Here is an 18616-nt window from a genome sequence, read left to right as displayed (position 1 = left end):
ATACAAAAAGTATATGTGGCTTTCCCCCTTTTTTTAACTACAAAAATGTTATCTTTTTTTTACTTTAAATATTTTTTAATGTTTATTTATTGTTTTTGAGAGAGAGACAGACAGAGCATGAGTGGGGGAAGGGCAGAGAGAGAAGGAGACACAATCCTAAGCAGGCTCCAGGCTCTGAGCTGTCAGCATAGAGCCTGATGTGGGGCTTGAAGCCACGAACTGTGAGATCATGACCTGAGCCATGATCCAACTGAACCAACTGAGCCACCCAGGAGCCTCACAAAAATGGTATCTTTACTCACTGCTCTGCAACTCGCTCTGTTCATGCAAAAATCAGGGTGCCTGTGTGGCTCAGTCAGTTAAGCATCAGACTTCAGCTCAGTTCATGATCTGACAGTTTATGGGTTCAAGTCCCGCATCAGGCTCTGTGCTGACGGCTTAGAGCCTGGAGCCTGCTTCGGATTCTGTGTTTCTCTCTCTGCCCCTCCCCCACTCACTCTCTGTCTCTTTCTCACTCAAAAATAAACATTAAAAATAAATAAATAAAATATATCGCAATGCTGTATCATAAATATCTTCCTAGTGTAACGTATATAAATCTGACTTGTTCTCTCCTTAACTCAATTTTAGTAAGACACAATTTGTATAGAATAAAATGCATCCATATTAAGTGTACAGTTTGCTGATTATGCTTATTACATATGCAACAATGTATATACCTGGATAACTAAAAACACATTATTTATAATTTTTAAAATCCAGGTCTCCAAGAATCTTGCCAAATCCAGTGAAATCACCTGGCTTCTTCCTTGGAATGGAAAGGAAGAAGAGATGGAAATGTCCAGATAATTCTGGGGAATCACCAGCACAGGAAGACTTGGTTCTGACCTCTCAGGTGTATTATTTTGAGAACATTCTCATCTCCTAGAACAGTTTTCCATTTTAGCATGGTGTTAGAGTTGCATGAGTTTGGAAAGGTCTAAGGGAGGCATGTAGGCAGGGAGTTGGCTGGAGAAACCTCGTGACTTGTCCCTGAGTCAACATGGAGGCACCAGAGCTAAGGGTAAATGGCGAGAGACACACTGAGTTAAGCAGAGGCCGGACACTTCTCCTCCTGGAGGCTTCTTCCACCACTCCTCATGGACAAGCCTGCCAGATCATAGGGCCAAGACCTAATCAACCATACTTCCCAGCACTAATGAAGACTCCAAGGAGAAAGTTGGAACACTGGCCTCTCCCCAAGCTCTCTCTGGAATACCATCTTTGGAAGCAGGTAGGACAAGAAAGAGAAATGGTCCCAAAAGGGAAATGGATTTTTAAACCAGCTGAATATTTACCTGAAAAAGATTGTTTTACGTACAAAAAAAAAAACTTTTTGAAACTGGAAGAGACAGATACTTCTAATTGGCAAATTTAAATATTTTCCCTTTACTCAGCAGAATGGGGTCTCCTGAGGAAATCTGATGTGGTTAGACCAGCACTGTGCAAAAGAAATAATGCAAGCCACAATTGTAATTTTAAATTGTCTTGCAACCAATAAAGTAAAAAAAAAAAAAAAAAAAGCAACCCAGCAATTCCGCTCCTCCATGTATACCCAGGAGAAATCAAATCATGGTCCACACAAAACATGTATACAAATGTTCTATCAGCATCATTCACTAGAGCCAAAAAGTGAAAACAAACCAAATGTCCATCAACAAACTGTAGTACATAATAGAATATTACTCCACAACAAAAAGGAATGGAGTACTGATCCATGCTACAATGCAGATGAACCTTGAAAACATTATGTTAAGTGAAAGAAACCACACACAAAACTACATATTATATGATGCCATTTATATGACATATCCAGAAAAGACCAATCCATAAAGATAGAAAGTGGGTTAGTGGTCTCCTAGGGCCAGGAGGGTTGGGGACAACGATGAGCGATTATTAATGGGCTTGGGGGTTTCATTTTAGGGATGGAACTGTTCTAGAATTGATTGTAGTGATGGTTACACAACTGTGAATATACTAAAAATCAGATTGTACACTCCAAATGGTGAATTATGTATGAATTATATATCAATTAAGCTGTTATTCTAAAAAGATACATAAGAAGTTAAGTATATTTTTAATTATTATTATTAATTATTTTAATTATCATTTTAACATGTAATCAATATTTTATAATTATTATTGAGATATTTTATATTCATTTTTTTCTTAACCCAGTGTGTACTTTACATAGGCAACACATCTCAATTCAGATGTTAAATTTTCATTGGAAATACTTGATGCATTTTTAGGTTTCATAAAACTTGCAAGTTAAAAAGTAAATGTAGGGGCACCTAGGTGGCTCAGGTGGTTAAGCGTTCAACTCTTGGTTTCGGCTCAGGTCATGATCTCACAGTTTGTGACTTTGAGCCCCGCATCAGGCTCTGCACCGAGAGTGCGGAGCCTGCTTGGAATTTTCTCTCTCCCTCTCTCTCTCTGCGCCTCCCCCACTCACTCTCTCTGTCTCTCTCTCAAAATAAATAAATAAACTTTAAAAAAAATTAAAATAAAATAAAATAAGTAAACATATATAGCCAAGTTGTTGCAAAAACACAACTTTTCCAATAAGTGAATTTAAATAGCATTAGACAGTAAAGTGGATATAGCTATAGCCATGGCTACAGGTATAGACGGATACAGATACATAGAGATATAGATGGGTAGATAAAGGTAAAATAGTTATACAGATACAGGAACATAATTTTGAGTGTTGTGTGTTAAAATCTGAACTCCTATTACATGTACTAAAATGAAAATGAAACTCCTTTCATGGCCTCAAAGCCCTATGTGATCGCCCCACCTTCTCTTATCTCACATCATATCACTCTCCTCCTCTCCCACGAGGCTCCAGCCACACTGGTCTTTTTTACTCCTTGATCACTTATTCCTGCCCACTTATATTTACTATTCCCTCTGCCTGGCACACTTTTCATCAAGATGTTCCCAGACCTGGCTCCCTGCCATCATTCAGGTCTCTGTTCAAATATCACCTCCTCAGAGAGGCATCCGTGACCACCTTATTCAAATGTGACCCCCATCCAGCCACTCTCTAACTCATTATCCTCCTTTTATTTTGTTTGTAACATGTATCACTATTTGAGATTATCTTCCTTATTTTTTCTCTTATTTATTGTCTTTCCCTTGCTACACACACACACACACACACACACACACTAAGCTTCATGATAAAGGGACAAAATCTGTATTATTCACTGCCCTATCCCCAGTATCTAGAATTATGCCTAGCATATAGTAGATGCTTAAAATATATACAGCAAGTAAATGAATGAGCCATTCATTCATCAACCATTCCTCTGTTAATAGACATTCAGGTGGTCTCCAATTCAGGTTGGTCCTATTGTTGCCTTCTAGAGCTATTAGGAGAACTCATATACAACATATCCTTAGCTACTAACACATATCCTTAGCTACCGATGCCTTTGTTCCTTATAGTATGGATTCCTCAAAGTGTAACTTCTGTATCAAAGCATGTGCTCTTTTTAAAATTTTAACAGAGGGGTGCCTGGGTGGCTCAGTCGGTTAAGCATCTGACTTCGGCTCGGGTCATGATCTCGCGGTCCAGGAGTTCGAGCCCCGTGTTGGGCTCTGTGCTGACAGCTCAGAGCCTGGAGCCTGTTTCAGATTCTGTGTGTCCCTCTCTCTGACCCTCCCCTGTTCATGCTCTGTCTCTCTCTGTCTCCAAAATAAATAAACATTAAAAAAAATTAAAATTTTAACAGAAAATGCCTTCCCTAAAAATGTTGTGATTTACTGTCACACCAGCAGTATATAAAACATTATTTTCTTTCCCACTGTAGATAACATCAACCGTTTTAATAACTTTTTCCAATCTGATGAATATATAATTGTATTTCATTTAAAAGTCAAATGAAAAATCTTTAAACACAGGAAAGTTGCATATAGCTTCAGATTTTTATTGGTCATTTGCACATCCTGCATTGTGACTTGCCTGTTTACCTCCTCTTGCCTAATTTCCTATTGGGGTGTTTTTGTTTTAAATCAGCTGGCAGTAACTATGAGTATTAGGGATAGTAACTCTGCCATGAGTTCTCATTATTTAGAGTTCACCCTGCATAATGCCTCAGAAATTTTAATTGGTATATGGTCAAATCTGTCAGTTTTTTCTTTTGAGGTTTCTGGGGTCCCCACTTAACTGACATAAATTGACTTGCAATTCTGGGACTAATCTTCACTATTCAGAGAGCTCACTTGGCAAGCCCTGAAGACAGCCCTTAGGGCACAAGCCCATAAATTTACTGCCAGCCATTTCAAGACCCATCTTCCCGATATGTCCATTTCTCTCTCCAGCTGGACTTGGAAATACATCCTTGGAACACGGTTTGGTCAATGGCCGAGGATGCCAACACCTTTTACTGTGAAAATCTGAAAAAGCAACTGTCACCAGTGTTGTGCTGTGCAGACAAAGAGGAGGGCCCAGAAGGCTGAGAGTGAACCCAACATCCTTGCCAAGACTGGGACCCCACAGATGCACTCTTACCCAACTTTTAACATTTAAAAACTTCACATTTATGAGGGCACCTGGGTGGCTCAGTCAGTTAAGCGTCTGACTTGGACTCAGGTTATGATCTCACCGTTTGTGGGTCTGAACCCCATTTTGGGCTCTGTGCTAACAGCTCAGAGCATGGAGCCTTCTTCGGATTCTCTGTCTCCCTCTTTCTCTGCCCCTCCCCTGCTCATGCTCTGTCTCTCCCTCTCTCTCAAAATAAATATTTTTAAAAATACCTTTTTTTTAAAAAAAGCTTCATATCTATGATAGAGTTGTAAGAAAGGTCCAACAAGAAGAAAACATACATCCAAAATTTAGATGTGATGAGTTGTTAACATTTTGCCATATATATATATATATATATATATATATATATATATATATATATAGTGCTGAACCGTTTGAGAGTAAACTGCAGGTAGTTCAATCCTACAGAGCTTGTCATGTATTTCCTAAGAGTAAGGACGTTGAGCTATAAAATTATAGCTTAATTACCACACTCTGGAGATCGACTATCAATGTAATACTATTATCTAATAATCCGTCCATATTCAAATTTTCCCAATTGTCCCTGTAATGTCCTTTATAGTGGGATTTTTTGGGGGGTGGGGGGCAGGCCAGGACCCAATCAAAGTTCGCATATCACATTTCATTGTGCTTTCCCTTTTATTCTCCTTTCATCTAGAACAGCTCTCAAATGTGTTTGTTTGTTTGCTTGCTTATTTTTAGGACGTTAATATTTTTGAGAAGTCCAGGCCAGTTGTTTTGCACAATGCCCCTCAACTTGGATTTATTGGATTGTCTCCTCATGGTGATAATTTGGGCAAGAATACCACATAGGTATTTCTGTGACATGCTCAGTGCTCATATCAGGAGGCACATGATGATAAGTTTGATGACTCAGCTAAGGTGGTGCCCGCACAGTTCTCCATTCCCAGGGTGCCTTTACTGTGAATTAATCAGTAATCCGTGGGGAGATATCTTGAGACTGGTATTACACTCTTCTCCAGAATAATTCACCTAATGGTTTCTGCCTAGGTTGCTGATTCCTGCCTGAATCGAGTATTTCCAGGGTGGTTGCAAAACGTGAGTTGGTAAACTCGTCATTTCTTCTACATTCATTACCTGATGTCCTTCAGCACTTTCCCCTCTCCCTCCCTCATCTTTTTCTTTCTTAATATCAACATGAACTCGTGGATTCTTCTTTAATCCCATGTGTTATATACACTCCATAACTACCATTAGTGATTTTGATGCTCAGATTATCCCAGATTTGGCCAGTGGGATCTGGCTTTGGGCTGGCTCCTGGATTATTGTGACATGCCTCCATCATTTTTTTTAGCACTCCATATTTTCTGATGAACAAAAGATGTTTCAGGTATACCTCGCACCTTTCCTGCCATGACCCTACGATCATCCATTTCTCCAAGGAGCTCTGGTAACTTTCTGTGGACAATGCTATTTAGGAACCAAGATCTGAGCATTAGAAGCACTCATTGCTACTGGGATGTAATGCTTCAGTAGGACAAAGGCACGGCATGGGAAGTCAGGCCCAGAGTCATCTGGGAACCTGTGCCATCAACAGAGGCTGAATGCAAAATTGGAATCAAGTATCACCTCCCAAGTACAGGAAGTATTTGTTGTTTTCAGATGAGAGTATCCATTCCTCATTCTTCTGATAACAGCACCCCTTTCTCTTTTAGGGGAATTACCTCTCCCATCTGTAAACAGTCACGGCAGGACTGTAGATCAAGGTGTCGTGCACCTCTCCCCATATCCAAGAGGTGGGCACTAAATCCCTAAAGTAGACATATGCCCCGGGACCCAGGGAGGATGCTGAAGAAAAATACTGACATGTTTGAGCAGAAGCGGGTTTGACCACACGTCCGGAGTTGACAAAGCCAAGTGACCTTCAAGGTGAAATTAAACACCCCTCTACAAGGTCTGTTGGTTTCTCATTTAGTGAGAGCCTTTGTCCCACACAGTTGAAAGCTTCCCTGTCTTTGTAGAAAAATTCTGACACAATAGAGCCCATTTCAAACTTCCTTCCCTAATATTGGTTCTTTCGTGCATCCTTTCCACTTCATAGAATTCAGTTGTTTTGACAAACGTCTAGATGGCTAGTGATACATTTTCATCTCCTTCCAAATCCTCGCAACAGATACTCTGCTTGTAAATCAGCATGGCTTTTTTTTCTGAGGAAAAGCTTCTAAAACTTTGTTCATCTTGTGTCAGTCCCTGCAGGGTTTCTTCATTTGCCTGCTTGCTTGTTTTGTGGGGAGCAAAAGAAAAGCCTGAAATCATGGGGCGCCTGGGTGGCTCAGTCGGTTGAGCGTCCGACTTCAGCTCAGGTCACGATCTCGCGGTCCCTGAGTTCGAGCCCCGCGTCGGGCTCTGGGCTGATGGCTCAGAGCCTGGAGTCTGCTTCCATTCTGTGTCTCCCCCTCTCTCTGCCCCTCCCCCGTTCATGCTCTGTCTCTCTCTGTCTCAAAAATAAATAAAATGTTAAAAAAATTTTTGAAAAAAAAAAAAAAAGAAAAGCCTGAAATCTTGACACTCATAACCTTCAAAAATTATGGAATCTATTTACCTTCCATTTTCCCTTATTTGAATCCTTTTCCCCCCTTCTCTCTTTCTGGTTATTCTTCTAATCTCCAACACATAGATGTTACACAGAAAGGTAGATATAGGTGAAAAGAAGGAAGGGAGGGAGGGAGAAAAGAGGAGAGGAAAGCGAAAAAAAGATCAAAGGAAGAAAGATTCTTACACTCCCCAGTGCTTCATAATGTAAAAACACAATAAAATATTTTATATCTTTTGGTGCATGGGTTTTTTGAGCCACACCATGCTTTGACACTAGACTTATTCATGTCAAAAGGACTCGGTCATTGTGGAAGACCATTGCTCTGGGGGATGGGGGAAGCACAGGTGCAAGTGTGCAAAATTGATGGGTGCCACTTGTGTCCTCTAAATGAATAGCGGGAGATTTGTATTTCAATATGGGCCATGAGAATAAAAGTGGTTATTTCAGGGCTACAGGAAATACCAACTGCCAGAGCCTGAGGCATCTCTCTGCCCTGCCCTTATAAATCTGAACTTACAGGACAAGAGGGGTGGATGTTCACTGTTGGGTGGCCAGTTTGGCTATATGTGGAAAGAAATGAAACATTGGGGGGGAGAAGAGGTTCTGATGAAGGTATCATTGGTTTTTCTGAGGTTTGGAGCAATAGACAGAACTCCAACTGGCGGAGGGGGAAGACTGCTTAATTTCCTACTCACTCAAAACCCTTTTAGCTCATCAGACATGTATTGGGGGTTGGCAACATCCAGGAAGGCAAAAATGTGCAGGCACTCAAGCTTTTGCTCATAAAGGGACAAGGGAAATGGCCAACTCTGCTCTGACCCACACAAGAGCTTCCCTTAGTGCCGGGCAGCTTACAGCCAATGGTGCACCACAAACCCTTCACTACCAAGTTTCGGTCCTTAGGCAGACATTATTGTTTCTTCCCTACAGCGGGGGTACTTGTGGTTACCGTAATCTCTGTATGATTTCTGTTGAGGTGTTAGCTTATTCAAGACTGTAGAAGGTGGATTTGAACTTGAAACAGGTAAATACAGGTGTGGCATCACATCAAGCGAGTGCAAAGGAGAGACATTTCTCAGACTCTTGCTACTCCAAATGTGATCTTTACACCAGCAGTGTGGGTATCACCCAGCAGTCTGTGGGAAATGCAGTATCTCTGCCCCTCCCCCTCAGACCCACTGAATCAGAATCTGCATTTTAACAATATCTCTGGTGACTCATGTACATGAAAAGTTTGAGAAGCAGTAGCTTAGAACATGGAAGATCTTTGTCATACAAACGGATGAGACTTTGGTCAGGGCATTAACAAGCCAGCTGATATCCAAGCGTCAACCAAATGGTCAGGAGCTACAAATGAATAGTGGTACATAAAATGTCACCTGTATCTTGAGTGCTGATGCAATTTCTGATGTGTGAGAGAATGGACACAAACCCAGACAGCTGAGGACTACATTTTTCCCTACACTGACATTACATCATCCACTCTGACAGTCACCACAACTCTGCGAGGTAAGTAGCACAGACTTTCGCACCACCCCCATCTTGCAGGTGGAGTAACTGAGGTTCTCAGAGGTAGGACAACTTTCCCAAAGGCACATGACTCTGGTGAGGTCCAGCTGCCCCTTGAACGCTGATTGCCTGGTTCCAGGAAGGAGTCCTTCTACAGATGCTTCTGAGCCAGTGTGATAAGGACCAGGCTGGTTGTGTGACTGAAATGAAATCAGCGTGACGTACGCTTGAAAGGAAACAGGATTTCTCTAGTGGGGAGTTGGGAAAAGTAGATAAGCTGACATGATGCCGACAGCTTCAGATATCAGATCCCGGGTGTCTGGCTCCACAAAGAATTCACCTTCACGTTCATATCCTTCTTAGGTACAGGGGGGAGCTGATATCAACAGGCCATCCCACTGAGACCTAGAAACCATCCAGGACAACATGCATCTCTCAAATCTAGGACAGGTCCCTTCTTTTGACAATAATGGCCTATTTTTTCCACAGCAGGGTGACTAAACTCTTTCCTTCATCTCCAAGTGAGGCTGAAAAAAAACCCAGATTTAGGGCTTCTTGCTGATATGAACTAACTTGAATGGAAAACCCATTGTTCAGCCTTGTTTCCTCAGTCACCTGCCTAACCTGATTGTAGTCACTTAGAGAGAAGTTCCCCACAGAGAAACTGAAGAGCTTTGCTTAAAGTAATCAACAGAGACCTTGGGGGCTGTTGCAGACCTCAGGAGACGTTTTAGCAACTGTGCCTGGGTACCTTTTCCTCTAGTCCCAATCACTCCTCCTGACATCGTCTGTAAAACTGGACCCTGATGGGCTTCAATAAAAGGGACCACATGGATTCTGAGAAAGAGGTAAGCTGGGGCAGGCTGGAGAACTAAAGGTAGGAAGATCACCATTTTGTGAGCAGAGTAGCTTCGCACTTAGCTGGCCTGCCTCTTGGAGTCACTAAATTCCTGTGGGAGGTCAAGGCAGAAGAGAAAGAAGCAGAGTTCCAGGAATGATGTTCAATTAAACTAACTCAGTGTATCACTGGTTCATTTCAGCCTATCTTCAGGACAAACGAGAAAGAAAAGTCACAAGAGAGGGCATAGCATCGATTAGCGGTATCCAATCATGGACTATCTTTGTTCAATGATTCATGATATAAAACAGTAAGAAGAAAAAGAATTCACGAATATAATTTGGAAGCCCTCCTTGGCCTGTAGAATTAAGGTTGGCCAATGTTTTTCTCATACACAGAAATGGACAGTTTCTCATCATTCCCCTCCTTCCACCCAACTCAAGATCAATGGTTTCCTATGCTTGTGCTTCAGAAAGCAATATCAGCAAAGCAGAAACCACTCTAGGTGTTCCAAACAAAAGAATTGATTACAAAGGTTTGGGGGTGGATGGGAAGACAATTAGAAAGGGAGGGTTTGATAAGCAGAAAGAAGAAGGATGATAATCAGACATCAGAAGCTGTTAATGCTGGGTGCCTGGGTGGCTCAGTTGGTTAAGTGTCTGACCCTTGATCTCAGCTCAGGTCTTGATCTCAGGTTCATGCATTCAAGCCCCACATTGGTCTCCATGCTGAGTGTGGAGCCTACTGTAAAAGAAAAAAAAAATTTTTGGAAGAAAAAATAAAAACAGGTTGGATCTGTGAGCCTGCACCCAGTGTAGTGTTGGAGATACTGAGGAATCTCTTCTGGAGTTTTCAAAGGGGGGCCACCTCCTCCAGGGCTAGCACTGCACAAAAAGTGCTGTCTCTGCCTTGGATGTTGGAGTCTGGAACTAATCCACCTCTCCTGTGGCTACAACTACAGAAATTTCCCTCCTTTTCCACCCTCTGATTTCCAGCCAGTGCACCCCAAAAGGAAGCCAGCTGTCAGAGAAGCATAGGACATATAGCATGCAAATTTCCAGCCCCAGAAGTACAGATTATGTGTAGATTATAGAAGGGCTGGTATTTATAACCAGCACAGCAACCAAGCTGTCCTAGGTTGACAGCGCCACCCAATGGCCAGCCCTGGAATCGACATGACCCAATACCTTTTTCCTTCTCAAGGAAAAGGAGAGACAGGTGACCTGCACATAACTTTAAACTGTGAGCTGAATCAGGTCAGCTCCACATATGTTTGTTCAGAGCCTCAGGCCGAAGGAACAGCAGCTACCCAGGGTATGCTTTTCTATGGTGGGTCATAAGAGTGCAAGAAGGTGAGCAAAACACACAGGCACATTTGAGGTATCTGTTGGCATCATATCTGCTAAACTGCCATTGGCCACAGCAGGTCACATAGCCAAAACCAGTATTTCACCATTTCACTGGGTAGTCAGACTGTGCTGCAGGATAGAATATAAACATGAGTGCAACTAAAGTTCAAAGGCAGAGAAGTGCACCCAAGGGAGAGGCCGGTGCATGGTTTGCTGAAAACAGACTGCATGCATATAAGGCTCAGCATGGTCCAGCATTTACTTGCAGCAAGAAAGGAGAGCTAGTGCACAAGCGCCAGGCCTGTGCAATGTGTCAGTCCGCCATGGCCAGTGGATCCGTTCCACACCAACACAGCACTTACCCCCATTTCATGCTGCAGCGGAAGGAACTCAAACCTTCCCACTGGGGTCTGAAATACAGAAAGCTGTGGGCGTGCATGAGAGCCACTGGTCACGTGCTTAAGGAGAACAAGACTACATATCAATCTGGGAACAGAGAAAGATCTTTCTTCACAAGGCCCTAAGCCCAGCATAGACTGTGAGAACCCTGACGCTCGCAGTAAGGAAACGTTCCAGGCTCAAACCCACTCATAAGGCCAAGCTGGGGCCAAATGACCACACACAGGAGACTGCCTTTCCCAACAGCTCAAGTCCTTGAGTAGGGAAATCCACTCCACTCACCTAGTGTACCGCAAGGTCATATGGTAAAAGAATTGTGATTAATAATCCAATATACCACAGAAGGCAGGAAAAAATCCTGTCTTTGACCCCTCTATTCCTACCTTCTAGTACAAGGTCCAGCATAGAACAGACATCAAGCAATGGTTGTTGAAATTAATAGATTATAAATGACATGGAGTAATGTGAGGCGTGTATATAACACAGTGATTAGGAACATGAACTTCAACATCACAGGACCTGATTTCAGTGTAAAATGACACAGTGATTTCAAAAACAGTTTGGGGGTACCTGGCTGGCTGGCTGTGGAGCATGTGATTCTTTTCTCTTTTTTTTAAATATTTTTATTTATTTTTGAGAGGGAGGGAGGGACTGAGGGGTGGGTGGACAGAGGATCTGAAGCGACAGCTGCAAACCCCCTGCTGGGCTTGAACTCACGAACCCGTGAAACCATGACCTGAGCTGAAGTCAGACCCTTAAATGACTGAGCCACCCAGGCACAAGGGTGTGACTTTTGACCCAGTGTGTGTTCAAGTCCCACATTGGGCATGGAGCCTACGTTTAAAAAAAAAAAATTGTTGGACCTTTTTTTAATGCTTATTTATTTAAGAGAGAGAGAGAGAGCATGAATGGGGAGAGGGAAGAGAGAGGACAGAATCCAAAGCAGGCTCCACGCTGTCAGCACAGAGCCCAATGTGGGGCTTAATCCCACAAACCATAAGATCATAACCGAAACCAAAACCAAGAGTCACCTAGGCACACCAAACTTTAAAAAAAAAAACAACTTTAAATAAAAATAGCTTGGGGGTGCCTGGGTGGCTCAGTCAGTTGGGCGTTTGAGTTCAGCTCAGGTCATGATGTCACAGATTGTGGTTTTGAGTCTCACATCGGACTCTGTGGTGACAGCTCAGAGCCTGGAGCTTGCTTCGGATTCTGTGTCTCCCTCTCTCTGCCCCTCCCCTGCTTGTGTGTGAGTTCTCTCTCTCTCTCTGTCTCAAAAATAAATAAATAAACATTAAAAAACAACCAACTTGGTAGTTTTTCTGTAAAGTTAAACATAAACCATTAAACCCAGCAATGCTACTCTTAGGAATCTACCTTTAAAAAAATGAAGGCAGGGGCACCTGGGTGGCACCATCGGTTAAGCATCTGACTTCAGCTCAGGTCACCATCTGGCAGTTCATGGGTTCCAGCCCCGTATTGGGCTTTGTGCTGACAGCTCAGAGCCTGGAGCCTGCTTCAGATCTGTGTCTCCCTCTCTCTCTGCCCCTCCCCCTCTTGTGCTCTGTCTCTTTCTCACAAATAACCATCAAAAAAATGTTTTTTTTTTAAATGAAGGCATATAGCCACACAAAACATGCATGTGAATGGTCATAGCAGAATCATTCATAACAGCCAGGAAATGGGAATAATCCAAAGTCTATCAGTTGGTAAGTAGATAAACAAATGCGGTATACCCATCCAGTAGAATACTATTCGGTGTTAAAAATGAATGAGCTACTAATACTTGCAACCACATGGACGTACCGCTGGATAAATAAAAGAAGCCAGGGGCGCCTGGGTGGCGCAGTCGGTTAAGCGTCCGGCTTCAGCCAGGTCACGATCTCGCGGTCGGCAAGTTCGAGCCCTGCATCAGGCTCTGGGCTGATGGCTCAGAGCCTGGAGCCTGTCTCCGATTCTGTCTCTCCCTCTCTCTCTGCCCCTCCCCCATTCATGCTCTGTCTCTCTCTGTCCCAAAAATAAATAAACGTTGAAAAAAAAAATTTTTTTTTAAATAAAATAAAATAAAAAAATAAAAAAATAAAAAAAATAAAAGAAGCCAGATGAAAAGACCATATATTATATGATTCCATTTGTATAAAATGTCCAGAAAAAAGTCAATTCACAGAGACATACTGAAGATTAGTGGGTTGCCTGGAGCTACAGATGAAAATGCAGATTGCATTCAAATGAGCACAAAGGGATCTTGTGGAGGGCAAATGGAAATTTCTAAAACTGGATTGTAGTGATAGTTGCACACATTGTAAAATTTGCTAAAAATCACTGAGCTGTACATTGAAATGGATGAATTTTTATAAAGTTAAGATAAGACCTGGGTTCAAATGCTGGCCCTACCACTAACTATCCATGTGACCGAGAGTGAGTTGAATAGTCCTATAACCTCTGTGAGTCTCCATTTCTGTAAAATGGGGGCTTAACTGAGGATTGTTGAGAGATCGATGAGATAATGCATGTGGTACCCTCAACACAGGGCCTGACAGGTGTCTGAGGAGCTGTCATGGACTCTTCAGCACCTTTGGCTTTTAGGGAAATCACTTCCACTCAGATCCATCCCAAGTCCAAGGCCCAATCTCACTTTCTGTTTAAGTTGCTGGTTCCCAGATCCCCCCAGGAATATGTCGATCTCTGCCTTGTCCCAAGTCCCTGGTACAAGAATTACTCAGAATATTTCTGGGCCAGAAATAAAAGTATGTCAACTTCACCTACTACATTGCTCCAGAAATTGAAGCTTTTCCAGAATGTTATACTGACACGAGAGAACCCCTGACCAAATACAGACACCTCTTCTTCACCTTTTATTTCACTTTTTTTTTGTTTAATGGGAAAAAAAAAAAAAAAAGAAGAACCTTGGCTTAGCAAGTCTGGGCTGCCAGGAGCTGACAGATATTCAAGCAAGTGGCAGGAAACATCCCAGTCTTTGCAATGAACCTTTGGGGAAGGAACAGCCGCTGAGAATGTGATTCACTTTGATGACAGCTTCCTGATGAGGGCTCGAACCAGCTGGAGGGTTGGTCAATTTATGACTTCACAGAAGACTCAATAAAAGTCATAAATAAAAGGGCATGTGGGTGTGAGTGCACCACATGAAGTCGGGAGGTCCCAGACGACAGAACACAAGGCCAGTAACTCTGATTTGGCTCAAGGTTTATCACCGACGCAGTGAAAGGTACAGACCCCGTATGCCAGCCATGCTTGTCGCCCGATGGAAACAGATTGTGCCTAAGGACTAAGGGAGCCATTTCTCAGATTCCTCGGGCCGTGGATCTGTGGATAGGGAGGTGAGGAAAGGCCACCTTCCCTAATAAAATAAACCCTGGTGCCTCCAAGTTTGACCCTCTTTAAGGATTCTTCTAGGAATGAACAACTGGATGTCTCACCTCCCCAGACTGCCTGACTGTCCATTCAATCTGCTCTTGAAAACCAAATGCTTTGTGTTCACATACAACACAGAATAGCTTCAGAACAGGCCACCTGTTGTACTTCCATTCACTCATATAATAACCCTTATTACTATTATTGCTGATGTCAATAAAATTGATTCTGAGCTGACTTCCCCTCCTGAAATAATACGGACATCAAGTCATTGTTGTGATGGTGAGGGCCACATGAGATAGAATGAAAAATAAATAAAGAAATAAGCTTCTCAGCACATGCCTGGCACATAGCAATCCTCCAGAACGTGCAGCTGTGGAATTTCTCACTATCCAAACACTTTTCCATGAAAAGATTTAAAACTCACACAGGAGTGTTATGGAGCCTTTCTCTCATGTGGAGGATATAAGATGTACTAGATACACACACACACACACACACACACACACACACACACTTTGGGATACTTTATATCCACTTTGTAGATGTGGCTGCTATATAGATGTAGATTATATAGATGTAGATTCTATAGAGAGAGAGCCAGATAGTATACAGTGAGGGGACAGGCATGATATGCTAGAGGGTGGTCAGGAAAGTCTTCCCTGTTAAAGTGACATTTGAGTAGAGTCCTGAGTGAAGTGACAGAGTGGGCCATGTGGATATCTGGGCAAAGGGCATTCTAGGTAATGGGAGCAGCAAGTGCAAAGGCCCTGAGGTGGGATCTATCACAATATATTTGAGAGTTGAACAGTCATCGATGTGCAGGAGTAGAGCGAGCAAAGTAGGTCAAGGGAGTAATACCAGACAAAGCCAAATGTCAGGAGCTAGGGCCTACAGGGCAAAGAGTTTGGGTTTTATCCTAAACGTGATGGAAAAGGCAATCAAGCATTTTCAACTGAGGGGTATCGTGATTGGATTTACTCCCTCGAAGGACCAGTGAGGCTACCATGTGAAGGGTAGATCATGAAGAGGCAAGGGAGGGAGCAGGAAAGAATGGCTAAGAGGCTACTGGAGTTGTCTAGGCTGGTGACAATGCGGCCCTGAACTGGGGCAGTGGTGGGTGGATGTGGGCCCCACTCTGGAGGTAGAGCAGACAGAACGAGCAGAGGCAGTCGGAGGACTGGGTGGCAGGGTGTGCAAGTGGGAGGAAGGGAAAGGAAGCAACGGTGACTCCTGACTCTTTGGTGAGCACCCTGGGAGGAGGATAGAGCCATTCACTGAACAGTAAAGACACAAGAGAAATATTTGGGCTGGAGGGGGTGGGGGGCCAGTGGTGAAATGTGAAATGTTCTGAGTCTGGGTCACACTTTAAGCCATGTCAGTCATTAAAAAATTATAAATAGGGGCGGCTGGGTGGCGCAGTCGGTTAAGCGTCCGACTTCAGCCAGGTCACGATCTCGCGGTCTGTGAGTTCGAGCCCCGCGTCAGGCTCTGGGCTGATGGCTCAGAGCCTGGAGCCTGTTTCCGATTCTGTGTCTCCCTCTCTCTGCCCCTCCCCCATTCATGCTCTGTCTTTCTCTGTCCCCAAAATAAATAAACGTTGAAAAAAAAAAATTTAAAAAAAAATTATAAATAAAAAAATAAAATAAACCATATCAGTCATTTACACCTCGATGGAACTAATTAATAACATCTCCTATTAATTGGGGCTTTTCAGTTCACAAGAAACTCATTTTTACTATATTGTACATGACATATTACATAGTAAATAGCATATATAGTGGGTATGGTATATTATACAGATAAAAGTTGCTTAAATACAGCATACATTACATACCATACCTTATTAAATAAAGTGCATATATTACATAGTATATAATATTATAATAGTATAGTATCTATATTATACAAATCTATGTAACACATGGTGTATTATTTATTATACTAATAATATATTATGCTCAATATAGCATGTAGTATCTCTATTATAGTGTGTGTTGTATGGTGTAATATATCATATATATGATATATTACATTATATACAGTATATATTATAGCATATATAGTATATATTATAGCATATAAATAATATATAGCATGTATGATATATGTGCTATTCATGTTACATAGTATATATGATAAAGAGAGTACGTATCATATAAACTAGTGCTTATATGTTATAGTGTATATTATATAAACTGTAATATATAATATGCAGTATGCTATGGTATATTTTATATATATATATAATATGCTAGCTATTTTAGTGTATATTATACATATAGTACATTATGTATAGGTTATTATTTATTATCTCTTTAGGCCTTTAAAGCCTCCAACCTTCCCCCTAATTTCTCTCCCCCACCAAACTGGGAGAAAACAAAGTCTCAGAGGAGGAAATGACTTTCCCAAAGTCTCAGACGTGGCAGGACGAGAAGCTGGGGCCCATAGAATTCCACTTTGCCTACATTGATTGCTGTATAAGCTTCAGACCTTTTCATGAGAAAAGTCTTGATGGTAAGAAATTTTTGCCCTTATTTATAGAATGTAAATATGCTCCAGATACTATGCCAAGAACTCCTAAATTGTATCTCATTTAACCCTCCCACTGAAACTACCTCCGAGGATATATTTTGTCATGGTTATCTTTCCACAGATGAGAAAACTGAGATTCTAATAGATCGGGGACCTTGCCCACGGTCACAAGGTTGATGAGGAATAAACCCCCCCATACACACCCGAGCTCTTCACTCACCACAAGGAGGTAACTGAATAGAAAAGCCCAAATGCCGGTTACATCCGTTCAGCTGCAGGAATCCGGGTGTAGCTTCTGCTAAGCCTGTGGAAAGAAATGTACAGTTTTCATGTAACTTTTCCCTTCTGAACTATGTCATCTGTAGTGAGAGAGATCTCCAATTTGGGCTTCAGTGCATTGACTATGTTGCACAGCTAAACCCCCTTGTTGGCGGGGGGGGGGGGGGGATGAAAATCACTAAAACTGAGCCTGACAAAGAAATGACTAGCACGCAGTCAGCGAGGATGGAGCTGAAGCCCTCAAAGGTGGAAATTACATAAACAGCAGCCTAGATTCCTAAAATGTAGATTTCTCCTATCCCAGTTCTTCAAAAGCTCCAGACGCTTGAAGGAAAATACCTCTAAGTAGACATTTGTTACTTATTTTTCTCTCGTTGCCTGTGCAAACATCCTCCTAAGCTGCACATTTCTCTTATCTTTTTCCTCTCTTCTCTATCACACCAGTTGCCTGGAGCCCTTATTTCTCCATTTTTTTCATCGCTCAAAATTGCACAAAGCTTTCCCAAAGCATTGGTTTGTCGAAACTCATGTATAGTCTGAGATCCTAGCTAGAATTGAGAGGAAGATGAGAAGGAGAGGAGGCAGCGGGGAGCAAGAGCCTGAGTCTAGCCCAGAGAGCCCAGGAAAATGGGCTTTTGCTCAGATAGGTTAATAACATGTGGGTTGCATGAATTTTAAGGACAGGGAAATGTCGCTTTCTAGAAGAACATAGTCTCAGAAATGGTTCCAACAGTTCTCCCCGACATATGTGAATAGAAAGCTACCAGTTCTGGGGGTTAAAGGAGGCCAGGAGCCAACATTTATTGAGCCCTTACTGTGTACCAGGGCACATTTCCCTAATCCCTATAGCAACCCTAAGTGAGGGATAGTATCACCCCTTTTTTGGGATTGGAAATATAAGTGTTTGTAAGCACTATAACAGCAGGGATTTTGTCTGTCTTTTGTGCCCACATCAGCAGCAGGATGCCCATTGCATAGCAGGTGCTCAGTAAATATTTGGTGAAGGAATGAATGAATGGATAAATGAATGAATGAATAGACCAACACTTACGGAAATATAGTGTATAGGAATAATAAAGAACACGACATTGGAGTCGGAGAGGACTAAGGCAGGATTAGATGCAATAATGCTGATTAGATGAGATTATAAAGTACTTGTAATCAAGCCCTCTATAAATGGTAGC

General features: G+C 42.2%; 1 long non-coding RNA gene across 2 annotated transcripts in view; it reads right to left on the bottom strand.

The window, feature by feature from the left end:
* Positions 1-17459, bottom strand: part of LOC125154800 (uncharacterized) — a 102312-nt gene extending 84853 nt beyond the window's left edge. For both annotated transcript variants that reach the window (XR_007147927.1, XR_007147926.1), the window contains exon 1: positions 17374-17459. This is a non-coding gene — a long non-coding RNA (uncharacterized LOC125154800). The remainder of the gene's footprint in view (positions 1-17373) is intronic.
* Positions 17460-18616: the final 1157 nt, after the last annotated feature.

This window comes from Prionailurus viverrinus, chromosome E3 (assembly GCF_022837055.1).
Source record: "Prionailurus viverrinus isolate Anna chromosome E3, UM_Priviv_1.0, whole genome shotgun sequence".
Lineage (NCBI taxonomy): Eukaryota > Metazoa > Chordata > Mammalia > Carnivora > Felidae > Prionailurus > Prionailurus viverrinus.
This window is presented reverse-complemented; position numbering and strand designations above follow the sequence as displayed.